At 44.5% G+C, this 16,513-nt stretch overlaps 1 protein-coding gene across 2 annotated transcripts in view; it reads right to left on the bottom strand.

The window, feature by feature from the left end:
- SORBS1 (sorbin and SH3 domain containing 1) overlaps nt 1-16,269 on the bottom strand; it is a 262,686-nt gene extending 246,417 nt beyond the window's left edge. Inside the window, exon 1 of one of the 2 annotated variants that reach the window (XM_043518423.1) lies at nt 16,092-16,269. The gene's annotated coding sequence lies outside the window, so the exon portion shown is untranslated. The remainder of the gene's footprint in view (nt 1-16,091) is intronic. The other variant, XM_043518424.1, reaches the window with a different exon arrangement.
- Nucleotides 16,270-16,513: the final 244 nt, after the last annotated feature.

Consider the following 16,513-nt stretch of genomic DNA (forward strand, 5'->3'; position numbering starts at 1 on the left):
TGCTGTCACATTTTGCATTCTCCTTTTCTTCTTTCTGGTTGTGACTCAAAATGGAATCAGGAAAACGTCATGAGACAGGCTTCTCTCCCAGTATTTCAGGGATAAAAAGTGTGCAGGGATAAAAAGTGAAAAAAAGTGTGCAGAGAACAGGGCATGTTGGTGCAGTGACCAGTGGCGGATTAATGATTTTGCCGCCCCTAGACCCTGAAATAATTGCCGCTCCCCCCACACCCCGCCAGCAACTCCCGGTCCCTCTGCCACAGCTCACCTCCTCTCCAGCTCCGCCTCCGTCTCCTCCACTGAGCTTTCCACCGGGTCCTGCTTCTCCCCGCTCCCTGCCAGTGCTTGTGGGCGACACAACTTCGCGAAGGAGGAGGGAAGAGGGGAGAACGCGGCGCGCTCAGGAGAGGAGGTGGGGCTGGAGCAGGGATTTGGGGAACGGGACCAATAGGGCCAGGGAGGGGGCCAGGATGGGGTGGAGTTGGGGCGGGGCGGAGGATGCGAACTTGCGCCAGGGGAAGCAGGTTCTGGCTGCTATTATAAATTTGCCGCCCCAGGCCTAGGCTTTGTCGGCCTAGGCATTAATATGCTGCTGGCAGTGACACTATGTAACGTATCTCTAGATTACAACACTGTAACAAATCCATCCACTGTAACAAATCCAGGACTTCCCTGATGTAATTCTGCTGTACCCTTGGCCACTTGGAATTTATCCGCAACAGTGAGGCTAGAAAGCAGATTCTCTCCCTCCAAAAGCACAGATCCTTACCATTTGAGTTAAAGGGAGACTCTCTAATAGCTGCTGGCAATATAGAACTTATGACACACCATTGAGCAGCTCTGAGTCTATCCCTTAGAGTTAGGGTGACCATAAGTCTCATTTTGACCAAGACAGTTCCTTCTTTAAGCCCTGCCCCAGTTGTCCCGACTTTTTTGGCAAAACTGTGCATTTATCATATTTGCTTCTGCCAACTGATCAACAAATGCACAGTTTTGCCAAAAAGGTGGGGTGAGACCCCTAGCGGGATATGGAGGAATATGTGGAGGGCAAGAGGTAACGCCAGCCCTGGGCAAGAGGGAGGGCTCAGGAGAGCAGCTTGGACTGGGCCGGCCACACATGGGTGAGCGGCAGGGGGTCTTGGGCCAGCCTCGTGTGCAGGGGGAGGCAAAGTGGGCTTCAGGCTGGCCCCATGTATGTGGGAGGCTAGAGGGACCTCGGGCCAGCCCTGTGTGGGCGGATGGCAGGAGGTCTTGAACTGGTCCTTGCGTGGGTGGGGGGAGATGGAGGCTTTGGGTTGGCCCCTGCGGTGCCCCGTTTTCACTTTGGGAAAATATGGTCACCCTACTTAAAGTATGGTACACATACACTCCCAGCCAGTTCATTACAATATTTAAACAAACCCCAGAAATTCTCATTGCTACTGGCCACAGAATCCACTTGTCACATAACATAAGGGGGGTATTTTAGCACTATAGTATTCCCAACCTGGCCCATAGAAAACTCACAAGAAACCCATGATACCACAAGATACCAGAGAAAAGGGGTCAGATGGATTTGTATACACTTAAGAAAAAACATCTCCACTATTCTATGCTTCTCTGAAAAGCAAATCATTTAAATTAGAGGCCTACGTTTGAAAGTGTTGTCCTAAGTGATGAAGAGAAGCGAATAACAGAAAAGCAGAAGTCTAGAGCTTGTTTAATGCCTGGAACTGAAGGAAGGGGTGAGAGTCTTGTTGCCTAGCAAAGGACAAGTCTGTTAGTTATTGCCATTTAGCTTTAGTCAAGCAGAGTCCCTGCCATTCCCACCCACCTCAGCCTTGTGTTGCGCGCACACACACACCAGACCTTTAGCAAAGTCAGCTGTATCAAGCAAGCCAGCATGGCATGACTATGACCTGATTTTAAAACAAAAAATAATAGAACCACTCCCTGAAAACAGAACAACAGCTACTCCTCCCCCCCCCCAAAAAATGGAGGGAGGCTCCTCAACTAATCCATTTTCAATGGAACAGAGCCTGCAAACAGAACAACGTGACTACCGTGTAGAGACGCAGTCTGATCACAACCTTGTTATCCCTAGCCTGATTCTTGCTTGCATATTTATACCTGCCTCTGGAAATTTCCTCTACATGCATCCAGCGAAGTGGGTATTCACCCACGAAAACTTATGCTCCAATACATTTGTCTATAAGTGCCACAGGACTCTTTGCCGCTTTTACAGATCCAGACTAACACGGTTACCCCTCTGAGTCTGATCACAGACTCTCACTGGCAGAATGCAACGGATGCTTGGTTTGTTTTTACAACCCAGTGATATAAAAAGACTTTCCATCACCCTCTGTTCAGCAACATAAGCAATATTTGCTTATCGACCTCCTGTACCTAGTACTGACTTTTTCTTTGATAAAATAAACACTTAAAAGGTGACCTTTAAATTAAAAGTTTTTAAACAGAAAAACAACAGATGTGTGCGGTTCTCTCTCCTGCTTGTTCTTTATCTTTTTAATATCACTAATGTCCACTCTGGGCTTCCTTCGCTGAGAGGTCTCGCTTGTAGATTGTGGTTGGTCAGCCCTTTATAAAGGGAGTGGATTGTTGAATTTAAAAAAAAACAACAGCTTTTCTCCCAACTGCTGATTGAGGTGTTTGAGTTAAAGAGCTGCTTGGTTTTATTGGTGGAGGAGGATGTTTGGGTTTTTGCAGGAGGTTGGTTATTTGTATAAGGGGGAGGGTTGTTTGGTTTGGTTTTGGTTTTTAAAGTCTTTTAAACAATCTGAAAAACTTCATCACTTCCTCTGTTAATTAATCAGTTTTCACTTGCATTATAGCCCTGAGAGATTTCTACCAGATCCACAGTCATCCATAGGGGAAAAAAACAGAGTAGAGAAGACACACATTTCTAATGTGGAAAAACAAAAGTCAGGAAAAAGCCTGGGGTGAGGGAAACATTCAAGCCTTTCTTATACAGTAGTAAAAATTCATGCACACACAAGAAGAGCACAGCCTGTCTTTTTTCAAAGCCCCCTCTCCAAAGAACAATAAACCAGTCACCCATTTCGTTCAATTCATTTGGAAGGGGAGAGAAGGAATACACATTCTGAATGTTTATGATGGTGACAGCTTGGAACCCCTAGTGGGAAGTTAATTGCTCTGCATTTAGCTCATAAATGCTATTCTTAGACTCAAAAATTAAGTTTTGGAATCAAAATGAAATTACGGAAAGTGCTTATCATGAGATTTGCATAATAAGTGACAGGTTTTAATCAACAGAAATGTAATGTTCAAATCTAGACTTGCTTTCTGGTATGCAGGAAGGAAAGAGTCAGTGACAGTTACTATTTGGGAGTCAGATGGAAGGAAATTAGTGTGCTGAAACCACTGCTCATCAAGCTGAACAATATTTTCTGTTTCCTTGAGCTCCCTCGCTGGCTTTCCTACCTATTGTCTCTTGTTTTATACTTAGATTGTCAGCTCGTAGGGGCATGGACCATCTCTGTGTTCTGGGTTTGTACAGTACTCATCACCATGGGGTCCTGAGCCATGACTGAGTTCCAAGATGCTACATTAATACAAATAATAATAAATGTTAATCAATACTGAGTGCAATTATGCAATTACTGTGGAACAGGCTCAGGCATCTAATTCCCCCCCCCCCAAAAGTGTGAGTACAAGGGGGCACCCTGGACAGCAGAGAGAAATGATACGGCTGAGGGATAGGCCTGTGTATCCCCGTCACTGCAAATATTCTCCTGTTGCCACAGTTCCAGTCCCCTAATCATTTTTGTTGCCCTCCACTGGACGCTTTCCAATTTTTCCCACATCCTTCTTGTAGTGTGCGGCCCAAAACTGGACACAGTACTCCAGATGAGGCCTCACCAATGTCAAATAATGCTGACTGTTCCTGATCGCTTTCCTTTCCTCTAACTGCTTCAGAATTGATTCCTTGAGGACCTGCTCCATGATTTTTCCAGGGACTGAGGTGAGGCTGACTGGCCTGTAGTTCTCCAGATCCTCCTTCTTCCCTTTTTTAAAGATGGGCACTACATTAGCCTTTTTCCAGTCGTCCGGGACCTCCGCCGATCGCCATGAGTTTTCAAAGATAATGGCCAATGGCTCTGCAATCACATCCGCCAACTCCTTTAGCACTCTCGGATGCAGCGCATCCGGCCCCATGAACTTGTGCTCATCCAGCTTTTCTAAATAGTCCCAAACCACTTCTTTCTCCACAGGGGGCTGGTCACCTCCTCCCCATGCTGTGCCCAGTGCAGTAGTCTGGGAGCTGACCTTGGTCATGAAGACAGAGGCAAAAAAAGGATTGAGTACATTAGCTTTTTCCACATCCTCTGTCACTAGGTTGCCTCCCTCATTCAGTAAAGCGCTCACACTCTCCTTAACTTTCTTCTTTTTGCTAACATACCTGAGGAAACCCTTCTTGTTACTCTTAACATCTCTTGCTGGTTGCAACTCCAGGTGTTATTTGGCCTTCCTGATTTCACTCCTGCATGCCTGAGCAATATCTTTATACTCTTCCCTGGTCATTTGTCCAATCTTCCACTTCTTGTAAGCTTCTTTTTTGTGTTTAAGATCAGCAAGGATATCACTGTTAAGCCAAGCTGGTCGCCTGCCATATTTACTATTCTTTCTACACATTGGGATGGCTTGTTCCTGTAACCTCAATAAGGATGCTTTAAAATATAGCCAGCTCTCCTGGACTTCTTTCCCCCTCATGTTTTTCTCCCAGAGGATCCTGCCCATCAGTTCCCTGAGGGAGTCCAAGTCTGCTTTTCTGAAGTCCAGGATCCATATTCTGCTGCTCAAGATCAAGCATTAAGTCAGAAACAGAGCTAGGAATGGGAATGTCCTGTCTTATGAATACCACACCGAGAGGAAGGGTAGGTGATTCACAGAGCCCTGCTCCAAAACACTTGCAAACTAGAATACAGACTTGAGGCCAGGGGCCCCAGAACAGGTGGGGCAGGGGTCCTTAAGGGAAAGTGACAAGGGAGAGGGGGCGGAGAGGAGCGAGGGGGGCGGGGCGAGGGGTCAGAGTGGGGGTGAGGCACAGTTTGGGTACCAGTGGGCCTCCCCCCAGAGAGCTTCCGGCACTCCTGCACAAGGCAACAAGTGGAGGCTGGAATAACCAAGAGAGTACCCAGCAGCTGTTAGACATAAATAAGTCCAGTTCAGTCTTGTACCCTTCTTAGAGTATGTCTACACTACAAAATTTAAATTGACTTAAGTTAGGCCAACCTACAGCCACTGCAGCTCTTCATGTCCACACTATGCTCCTTCTGTCGGCAGTATGCATCCTCACGGAGTGCTTGCACCAACGTAAGTGGGTCAATGTGTGGCACTGTCAGCCCTGGGGCTGTGGGGCTCCAGCTATCGACTCTAGGGTTCCAGCTGTCAAAGGCAGCAACAGGCAATGTACTGTTTCTGTATAGACACTGCATTGCCCTTACTACATTGACCTAAGCGCTATGCCTCTCATGGAGCCAGAGTTGTTAGGTCGGCATAGTGAGCGAGTTAAAATCAATAGGAGGAACACTGCAGTGTAGACACTTACACAGTTAGGTCGACATAAGCTGGCTTGTGAAGTGGCAGTAGCCTAACAACTAAAGGTTAATTTCACAAAACCCTAACAGTTACATACACCTCACCACAGAAGCAGATCTACCGTGTCAGGAGGTGTCTCTCCACTCCTACTAGAAGTGAGAAAGCCCAGCCCGATGGCAACAAACAGTGAAATAAGAGGCCTGGGATCTTTTAAATTAAAATCCCCAACCAAGGAGGAACAGATGTACAGAACATGCAAACCCAGGAGAAGGAAGATTTATCAGCAGTGATTCTACAGACTGCAGCTACAATCAGAAAAAAATATTCCCCCCATTCTCATGCACTGAGCAGAACCATTTTATATGGGGTATTTCAATGCAATATTTAACTGACCCATCACCCACAGCTGAACAACAGGATTCCCCTATTTCTAAAGGGCTGCTGCAATAGGACCTGTGCTAAGTTTTGGGCCTGATGCAAGATTTCTCTTAGAGTTCCTATTGTTTGCAAGCTAGCAAGAAGGCACAGACTAATCAATTCACTGAAGATCACTGCTGTAGCTGCATGACATCCACATTCTATTTCTCTACTAATTAGAAATAAAACACAGTCAAAAGAATTTAATTGAATGTAAAAAGTTTCTGAAATAGCCCGACTTCAACAGGCAAAGATTTACAAGTATTTTAGAGAGAGGCTCAAGCCACTAAGTTCAGATCCAAAGTTCTCCAATGTCTGGGGAATTTCCCATCAGTTGTAATAAAACATATATCCCACCGATATGGCAGAACTGAAAATGGCCAGGCAGGTAGCAAATTGTGATTCCTATTCCTGACTGCCTAAGAATTGCGTGCATCCCTATTATTTTTATTAGCACACCTCTCCCACCCCATGTTTGTCTCATCCACCTGTTAGGTCTTGTCTCTTATGATAATTAACTTGGAGCAGGGACTGTTATTTACTATATCTGCTTGTACAGCACCTTGCACAATGTGGCCTCAGCTTGGCTGGCCTCTAGATGCCACCAGAATCTAACTATTAAAAAATTCACAACAACTCTTTTCAAAGGTGACAATTACCCCAAAAAGCAGAACTTGAACGAGACAGTAGGTGAAGTCAGGACAAGGGATTCTAAGCCAGGATATAGTGCAAAGCATGTGCTTTAGATGTGTGTTCTCTTTTCAAATCTTAGATGAGTGTAAATTGGTTTCTAGTTTACTGAGGCTTATTTTCCCTCTGTACTTGGAAGCTTCAAAAAGAAAGAGAAAAGGGGGAAATATCAATAGATGTGAGATAAACCACTACTAAAAAGGTATAAAATATTTAGCAGGTTCTTTTAATAATTAACCAGCCCAGGAGTTTGTGGGCTCTCTGTATTGATGGCACAGCACAGGCCTTGTCAAAGAAGAAACAAAACTATCTGATCGCCTATTAAAATGTGTTATCATGGGGACACTTCCAGGGCTCGGCAGAGGCTGTTGTGCATAAGCATTTCCCTGAAGATGTTTCTTTGGGGTTTGAGTATATGTTGCATCCTTCCCTTTGTGATGATGTATTACACCCAATAGATTTCTGAATGTTTTTTCTTGAAACACACATTACATGAGAACAGGTTATAAGACTTCACTGGTAACTGATATTACACACTGCCCACATCGTTATATCCATGCATGAATATAATCTATGATCTCTCTCAGAGTAGAGGAGAGACAGGCCTCAGTTTTAATGAGCAGAAAGAAGATTCTTTGTTAAGGCTGCTGGACATAGACAGACCCCATGGCTGTTCCTGGATCTCTCTCCTAAGCTGACTAACACAGTCTGTACTGCTTACTATCGCCATACAAGGTCTTCCTAAATCCTGACCTGGACTCCGCAATCAAGGGATAGACAGCTAACTATGGTCCAATATCCAACCTCCTGATTGAAGAGGTCCCCTGGGGAAATTTGTGGGCAGAGGGTAAAAGAACAAACTGGCTTGAACCAGAAAAGTGGGTACAACTCCTGGAGCAGGAGGCAGCGCTGAAAAATCTTGGACTGCACATGGGTAGTCTCAGAGAAATTTAAGGCTGAAATCTGCAGCTGACCCTAAATATCAGCAGATTCGAAACCCCTCTCACACACAAATGTTGCCTCTCTTCTGGAGATGGGGTTAGAAGCAGGGAGCTTTTCTGGGCTGGCATTATCTTAAATTCTTCATACAGTGGTTTATTTAAACATAGTTCAGCTCTTTGGCCACTGGAAAACTGTTTATCAAACTTCTCCCATTATTTGCTATTTGAACTGTGTGACTGGTCAGTTGAGTCACATGCTATGGTTTCTGCGCCCTGACTGGCTGATTCCCAAACACAAGATGGCAGCCTTCAGGATAGAAAAAGGGGTAATAGTGAGGTGGCAAAATCTGCAGATGACACAAAACTACTCAAGGTAGTTAAGTCCAAAGCAGACCGTGAAGAGTTACAAAGGGATCTCACAAAAGGCAATAAAATGGCAGATGAAATTCAATGTTGATAAATGCAAAGTAATGCACATTGAAAAACATAATTGCAACTATACATATCAAATGATGGTCTAAATTAGCTATTACCACTCAAGAAAGATCTTGGAGACATTGTGGATAGGTCTCTGAAAACATCCACTCAATATGCAGCAGCAGTCAAAAAAGTAAAGAGAATGTTGGGAATCATTAAGAAAGGAATAGATAATAAGACAGAAAATATCATATTGCATGTGTATAAATCTATGGTACACTCACATCTGGAATATTGCACGCAGATGTGGTCGCCCCATCTCAAAAAAGATACAGTATATTGGAACTGGAAAAGGTTCAGAAAAGGGCAACAAAAATTATTAGGGGTATGGAACGGCTTCCATATGAGGAGAGATTAATAAGACTAGGACTTTTCAGCTTGGAAAAGAGACAACTAAGGGGGGATATGATAGAGGTCTATAAAATCATGACTGGTATGGAGAAAGTAAATAAAGAAGTGTTATTTAGTTCTTCTCATAGCACAAGAACTAGGGGTCACCAAATGAAATTAATAGGAAGCAGGCTTAAAACAAACCAAAAGAAGTATTTCTTCACACAACGCACAGTCAACCTTTGGAATTCTGCCACAGGATGTTGTGAAGGCCAAGACTATAACAGAGTTCAAAAAAGAATTAGATAAATTCATGGAGGTTAGGTCAATCAATGGCTATTAGCCGGGGTGGGCAGGGATGATGTCCCTAGACTCTGTTTGCCAGAAGGTAGAAATAGGTGATAGGGGATGGATCACTTGATGATTACCTGTTCTATTCATTCCCTCTGGGGCACCTGGCATTGGCACTGTCAGAAGAGAGGATACTGAGCTAGATGGACCTTTGGTCTGACCCAATATGGCCATTCTTATGTTCTTATGGATGCCAAGTACTTCTGAAGCAAATCCGTTTCACACAAGTATTCAGCAACATGAACATTTTAGGGAGTAAAAACTGTCATATAAACAGTGACAAAACTGAGCCAATGAAGGGGAGTTAAATAAAAATAGCAAAGACGTCTTATTTGAACAAACACTTACAAATATTTTTCCCATGTTTGCACAGCCCCAGTCAGAGCACACTTCAGAAGGGAATGGGAGGAATTAGTTGTTATCTTTATGGGTTAAACAGATCACCCTGCTTACAATCCCCTTGTTTAAATACCATTAATGACAGACAAAAGTCTGCATATTCACTTCGACTGAGACAGCTTCAAGGATGCTCTGTGATCCACAGTGAACATGGCATATTTAGACTCACAGAGTTGATAGACTCACAGACTTTAAGGTCAGAAGGGACAATGTGATCATCCAGTCTGACCTCCTGCACATTGCAGGCCACAGAGCCGCACCAACTCCTGAAATAGACCCCTAAACTCTGGCTGAGTTACTGGAGTCCTCAAATCATGGGTTAAAGACTTCAAGTTACAGAGAATCTACCATTTACACTAGTTTAAACCTGCAAGTGACCCATGTTCCATGCTGCAGAAGAAGGCAATAAACCTTCAGGGTCTCTTGCCAATCTGACCTGGGGGAAAATTCCTTCCCGACCCAAATATGGTGATCAGTTAGACCCTGAGCATGTGGGCAAGACGCAGCAGGAAGATACCTGGGAAAGAATTCTCTGTAGTAACTCAGAGCCCTCCCCACCTAGTGTCCCATCTCCATGGATCCCTTAGATCATCTCACCTAACATCTGCGTCAAACAGGAACGACCCTATTGCTATTGCTATTCCTTCCCAGCACTTATATAACCTTCTCTTGGACCGTGCTAGCAACTGCACCGTGGGCTTATGCTTGTGCTGGGGTAGAACACAGAATAACTCAAGCTTCAGTTAAAATTCCAGATGTGCAGAACCTAAACCTGGCTTCTTCCTCCCGTCTGCTCCCAGGGCCCTGAATGGAGGCTTTTCATCATGTTACTAATGTGGCTCACCCCTCCTTAACTTGGAAAGACCAACTCTCAGAGTGGATTTAGGCTTCAGGACTGCCCTCTCTTGGCTGGTCTGCTGAGACTGCCAGCTAGGGTGCCAGATAGTGCCCCTTATGATGGCTTGTGATGGACATGGAGTGGGAAGCCAATAGAGATAACTGAACAGCAGTAGTTTCTGGTCCTTCAATCCAGGTGGCATCCGATCTGCAAGGAGGTTACATCTCTCTGGGATTGCCATGATAATGATGAGCTTTTAGTCCTTACTGACCAGGGTCAAATTTAAACTGGTTGCAAAGGTAAAAGGTTCTGTGTCCCATTACCAATCCCCTCATCCAGACACTGCTATCATGAAAAAAACATCATTCTAACTTCATTTATTTTATTTTAAGAAAAAAATCACCCTAACTTTGCTAGAACTGGTAAAAGCTATCTGATTTATTCAAGGCCAGAATGGTCCATCTGTCCTTTATATACATCTATTGGCAGTGTTTTGTAAACATCTTGTTCCTAGAAAGACCAATATGGCTATGAATCACATTAGTGGGTCAACTGCATTACTGCTATTTTGTTTCCTGTGTACCTAAGATGACAAGGCCATTGAAGATTCCCATCCACAGTAATACTGGATGAATTCTCTGCAGGTTCTTGAGATAACAGGAAGTGGAAATTATTTCAGTGGTATTCCTAACAATAAATCAATACTTTGTATTTTACACTAGGGCCTCTTTGCTACAAAGCTTGTAATGTTTGTAAAGAGGTTAACACACTTTAGACCTCAATACATCCTTAAAAGGATATACAAGGATTGTTTCATCCACCACTATAATGTAACCACCTTTGTGGCAGAGTGTTGGAACAATACACAAAACCCTGCATAACATTTAGGACAGGAAGTAAACAAGAAAACTGCAACCAATTTAAACTGCACGGATGTGGAATTAAGTCTGCAGAAGTAATTACTCTAATTATGGTTACCCAGTAAGTTATATGGGGTTTTCCCTTGAGGCATATCGTTATTCAGTTGTGTTGCTCAAAGTGTGAAGCTGACATCTCTTACTGAGTAGACTCCAATGTCTTCCAGGGGTGATCAAGACAGTCTGGAGAAAAATGAAGTGATGAGAAAAATAAAAGGAAAAGACTCAGCAAAACCAGAGTCTGGTGCAAATTTACTGACCATTCAAACCTTTCACTTCATTAGTAATCACTTTGCCTTTCCATGCCATAGGTCTGGTATACACTGAAATGTTATACTGGCATGTAGCTATGTCAGTCAGGGGTGTGAGATTCTGGGTACTCTCCATTTTTGAAAATCTGATTCCTTGTTTAGGCTCTTAATAAGGATTTAGGAGCCTAAACTTTAGGTTCCAATTCTAAAACTCTTGGCCTTGGCCAGAAAGTTTAAGCTCTAACCTCCTGGCCTCCCCAATAAGGATGATGAACCCATCGGAATAAAACAATCTACTCACAACTATAAGCCTCAAGGACTTGTGTTAATATTCATTTGTAAAGAACAAGTTTTTTAAACTTGCTGCTTCTGCAGCCCGGGGAGGTTGTGAAATCTCCATCATTGGAGATTTTTAAGAACAGGTCAGACAAACATATGCTAGGGATGGTCTAGATAATACTAGATGACCCAGTTGAAGAAAATTGTTGATGCCCATGACGCAATGGAGCTGGGGATGAGGGGTTTGGGGTGTGGAGGGACTCAGGGCTGGGGCAGAGGGTTCGAGTGCAGGGGGGAGGGCTGAAGAGTGGGGCAGGGGATGAGGGGTTTGGGGTGCAGGAAGGGGCTCCATGTTTGGGGGGGCTCCCAGTCAGCAGCACAGTGGGGATGTTAAGGCAGGCTTCCTGCCTATCCTGGCACCGCGGACTGCACTGCGCCCTGGAAGTGGCTCTCACCTGCAGATATCACCCTCCAGCCAATGGGAGTGCAGAGCCGGTGCTCGGGGCAGGGGCAGCGCAAGGAGCCCAGTGCCCCTTCCCGCCTAGGAGCCAGACCTGCTGCTGGCCACTTCCGGGTCACAGCGCGGTGTCAGAACAGGTAGGGACTAGCCTGCCTTAGCCAGGCAGCACTGCCGACCGGACTTTTAACGGCCAGAGCTGCCATGACCCAGTGACTTACATTCCGTGACCCAGTACTGGGTCACGACCCACAGTTTGAAAACCACTGGACTAGATGACCTCTTCAGGTCACTTCCAGTCCTATGATTCTGGCTAGGGCCTGAAGCAAGAAACCTCACAAGAGAGCTTCTTTTCTCACGGTTTTTGTCCACTTTTACAGACCAAGCAGTTTCCATAAGCATGTAGGTCCCTATGTGGTATTATTTATTGTATGTATTGTTAGTGCCTAAGACCCCATTGTGCTATGGATGGTGCATGACTGAATCTCAAAAAGCAAAGCTGGTTTGCAATTCCAGGAAAGCAAGATGGCCACATACACCTTTTTACATTAGCTATCAGCCCAGAAAGATTTAATTACAAATAAACTAGGCAGGGCTAGCTGTAAATTTAGGAGCAGCACATGGGGCTTCCATCAATGCTTGTCTGTAGTTCAGTGTCAATTGCCCCAGCCAGTAGAGCTGTAGAAGGATCGTAGCTACCTCATGGGCATATGGAACATATTTATCATTGCTCTCCCTTGTGGCTGGTGCTTGGAGCCAACTCCCACAGCTAAACGTCTTCATCTTGCTGGGATGGGAGGGGTATTTCATGGCAGACCCTTTGGCGGTGGTGAAGGTACAGCTACTTGTGGCAGTGCCTGGAGGTGCCCTCCAAAATGACTTTCTGGGGAAAGCAGAAAGCTATGTCACTGGGAGGCAGAGCAATCTAGTGACCAGGCCAATGGTCTGGGAGTTCTGCTCTTGGCTCTGTCACTGGCCTTGGGAAATGTTCTATGCCTCTTTCTCCTTCCGTCCTTTACTTTGTCTGCCTCGATTGTAAGCTCTTTAGGGCAGTCCTGCCTCGTGCTATACGTTCATACAGCACAATGGGGCCTTGATCTCAGCTGGGGCTTCTACTGTAATACCAATCACATTGTGTAATGCAAGTGCTGACCTGGCCTTAACCCCTGTGGCATAAACAATATATAGGTAGTATAAGGACTAATCCTGCAATGTCTCTTCATGTGCATAGTGCCACTGAGGTCAATGGGCTTATGCACATGAATGATGGTTTCAGGCTCAGACCACTGGATTTGTGGACATTCCCCTGGCTTAATGGAAAGAAAAGTACAGCAAGAGAATAGATTCCAACAATGTGGAGCAGCCAGAAAGGACACAGAACCCTTAGCTTAAAAAAAAAAAATCAATAAGGCTAATTTGACATTCCCATTTACCCTGTGCTATAAGGCAAAAACAAAGAGGCATTCAATGAAGTTAAGAGCCAAACATTTAAAGCAGATCCAAAGCAACACTTTAGGGAGTTTAGGTGATAGATAATTAACCAGTGGAGCTCACTGCTGCAAGATATCAGCAAGGCAAATCACTTCCTATCCATTTCCTTAATGAATAAGCAAAGCAGCTGCAGTGACATTAAGTAGGATATCTAAATTCAAGGACCAACAACTGTTGCCAAATCCCATCTCTGAATGATGACTCTCCCCCCCAAATACTCTCACATAGAGCACTCTTTTCAAAATACGAAATGTAACTGAAGTAAAGAACAGTAATTTAAACATTTCCTCAGATGCTGCCTTCTATAAAGCTGCCACCATGGTAATTCTGCATTTTCAGGATGCTTCAACGTTTCACCGACATGTCCCCAACCCTCAAACTCTTTCCCTCACCAGCAAATGGAGAGCATGCAAGAAGAAACCTGCTTATTACATCATCTCCCCTTTTCATAGTCCTGTAATTTTGTACTCTCAACATCACCTGTGCAATTATTACTGAGGGAAGAGGCACCTGAAAATACTATTAGTTTTGAATGTACAATAAGTCTTATTTTTCTGATTTCTAGCTTAGCCCTCCATGCATACAGAACATATTAGATACCCTTTTTTTTTTCTGGATAGAATGTGCGTGTGTTGTGGAACAAGTCTACTGTGTTCTAAAGGTGGCATAATAATTGTGTTTTTGACTGTTGAAACATCACAGTGTATTTGCATGTTTCTCTGTAGATTTACTGTACTGAGGTTGGCTTTATAGAGTAGGACTATCTTTAAAGCAGTCTGCATATTTTAAGATAATAAATAAATCTAAACAACCAAAGAAAGAGTATGAGTGAAGCACCAGTGCAACAGAATCACTAAAGTATCAATTGTAGGTTTCAGAGTAGCAGCCGTGTTAGTCTGTATTTGCAAAAAGAAAAGGAGTACTTGTCTCACCTTAGAGACTAACAAATTTATTTGAGCATAAGCTTTCGTGAGCTACAGCTCACTTCATCGGATGCATTCAGTGGAAAAAGTACTCATTTTCTTTTTTTAAAAGTATCACTGCTAGTATAAGAGAAGCAACATGGTTAGAGCACTGGTCTGGGGACTCAGGAGATATTCCCAACTCTGCTACTGAGCTATTACTTGACCTTGGGCAAGTCACTTAACCTTTCTGGGTCTCTGTTTCTCCTCTCACCCTTTGTCTGTCTTGTCTTTTTGATGGTAAGCTCTGTGGGGCAGGGAGTGTCTCTCACTATGTGTCTGTACAGCACCTAGCACCAGGGGTCCTGAACTCAAATAATATAGATTTTTAAAGCACTACTGTACAAATTATAGCTCAGGGAGAGCAGCGCCAACACAAGGAGAACAGAAATACTGAGTGCAGGAGCACAGCAGCAGCTAAAAGTCAGTAAACCATTACCCCGCTCCCCTTAGATAGGTACACAGCACAGCCTTGCTTCGGCAAATCCCATTCATGAAGTTCCAGGTTCCACTCTAAGTGGAGCTTTTGCTTTGGGAACTAAAATTGATACAGGCAGTTTGGAGGCGTAGCAGCCTTGGGCTTGGCATGAGCACAGTACACTCACTGTTCAAAAATCAAACACGCGTACAAGCTGGAGAACAGGCAGTTTTGCTGAAATGAGATCTGCGCAGCAGGGCAGGAATGGCTTTCCCATTACCCTAATAGGCTAATAAATAAACAAGTGATATTCTTGCTCATGGCAAGAGAATGGTTATTTCTCACCGTCCCCAAGACACCTTAAAACAGGAGCAGAAACACCCGGGATACAGGATCTGACATGTAAATAAAAGAGTGGACTATGAATACAGCCCTTTCCATGCTGGGACATAATTAAACTGCTGTGAATTCACAAGCACCAAGACATCTACCCCATCCGTCAGGCAACAGGGATATCTGAAGCTGTTGCTGTTTTTTTTCCCCACTCCTGAATTTTTTATGGACAGGTCTCTCTACAGGAATGCACGGACCATAATCCTTGGGAATAATGGAGTGATCTAGATTAACCAATAGCCCCCTCCCCACCCACAGAGACATTTCCTCCAACCAGCCTTTTATTTTATTCAAACTACAGCAAGTGTCGGTTCCCCGAAGTACAGTGTTCTCAGTGTGCAGCACGCACGGCAGCATTCATGCACGGCTGACTTGATCATTGCATTATCTGCAGCCACTGATGAGTGAACAACTGTAATGCATACATCCTGCTTTTAGCTCTCCCAGGGCTGGGAGATGAAGCCTTTCCACAGCCGATTGTAGTTTACTCAGTCCAAACACACGCAGAGCATGTATGTGTGTATTTCCCCTTGTGTTAACCGCGATGTTATATTTGTGCCCACACCAAAAGCAAAATTCCATTTCTGTTTAAAGCCATGATTACAAAGTCCTTCCTAAACCCAGGTCTCTACAGCTGCAATCTCCTTCACCTGCAGATAAAAGGCTCCCTAATAAATCTTTGATTTGTATAAAAAATCGTGGTGCAACACAACAATGTCTAGAATACAGATACGAGACTAATATCCCTACAGCATGATGGCCTTTTACAGAACACCTAGTCCTTCTGGCTACCATGGCCTCAGTAATAAAATGGACCCCACGCGCTTCCTTAATGCGGAGTAACGGGGAGGAGATTACTAGCTACCACACCTGGAAAAGCTCTGGCTTGACGAAAAAAGTTAAATGCATAGATGATCTTACCTTGCAAGTCAATCGACAGCTTCCTTGCTCCGAGAACACTACATGCTGCAGATTTGCAGCGCTGTTTTTCTGTGGCATGAAGTCCTGACTTCACAGACACACGAGCAGCGGGCCAATGGGCTGTGTTTCCTCCTACCTCATTAGAATGGCTCTGGAATCATCCACTCCGGCAGAGCTCAGTTGGCGAGCTTCACAACTGATTCCTTCTCACCAACGCCACAGCAAAAATGGAAGGGCTCTGTGCTTTCCACTGGAAAAAACAAGGAGTGCGATCAGACTTACACTTCAGCCATCAGGCAGCCTCCGCGCTGGGCTAGCCAGATGGCGAAGGCTCGGGTGAAACGTCAAGGGATGTGGATATCCCCTTTCTGCACTTGTTGCAAGCTTCAGTCACTCCGAATCCCAGGCATGGTGAAATTGCT

This window comes from Dermochelys coriacea, chromosome 7, assembly GCF_009764565.3.
Source record: "Dermochelys coriacea isolate rDerCor1 chromosome 7, rDerCor1.pri.v4, whole genome shotgun sequence".
In the NCBI taxonomy this organism is placed as follows: domain Eukaryota; kingdom Metazoa; phylum Chordata; order Testudines; family Dermochelyidae; genus Dermochelys; species Dermochelys coriacea.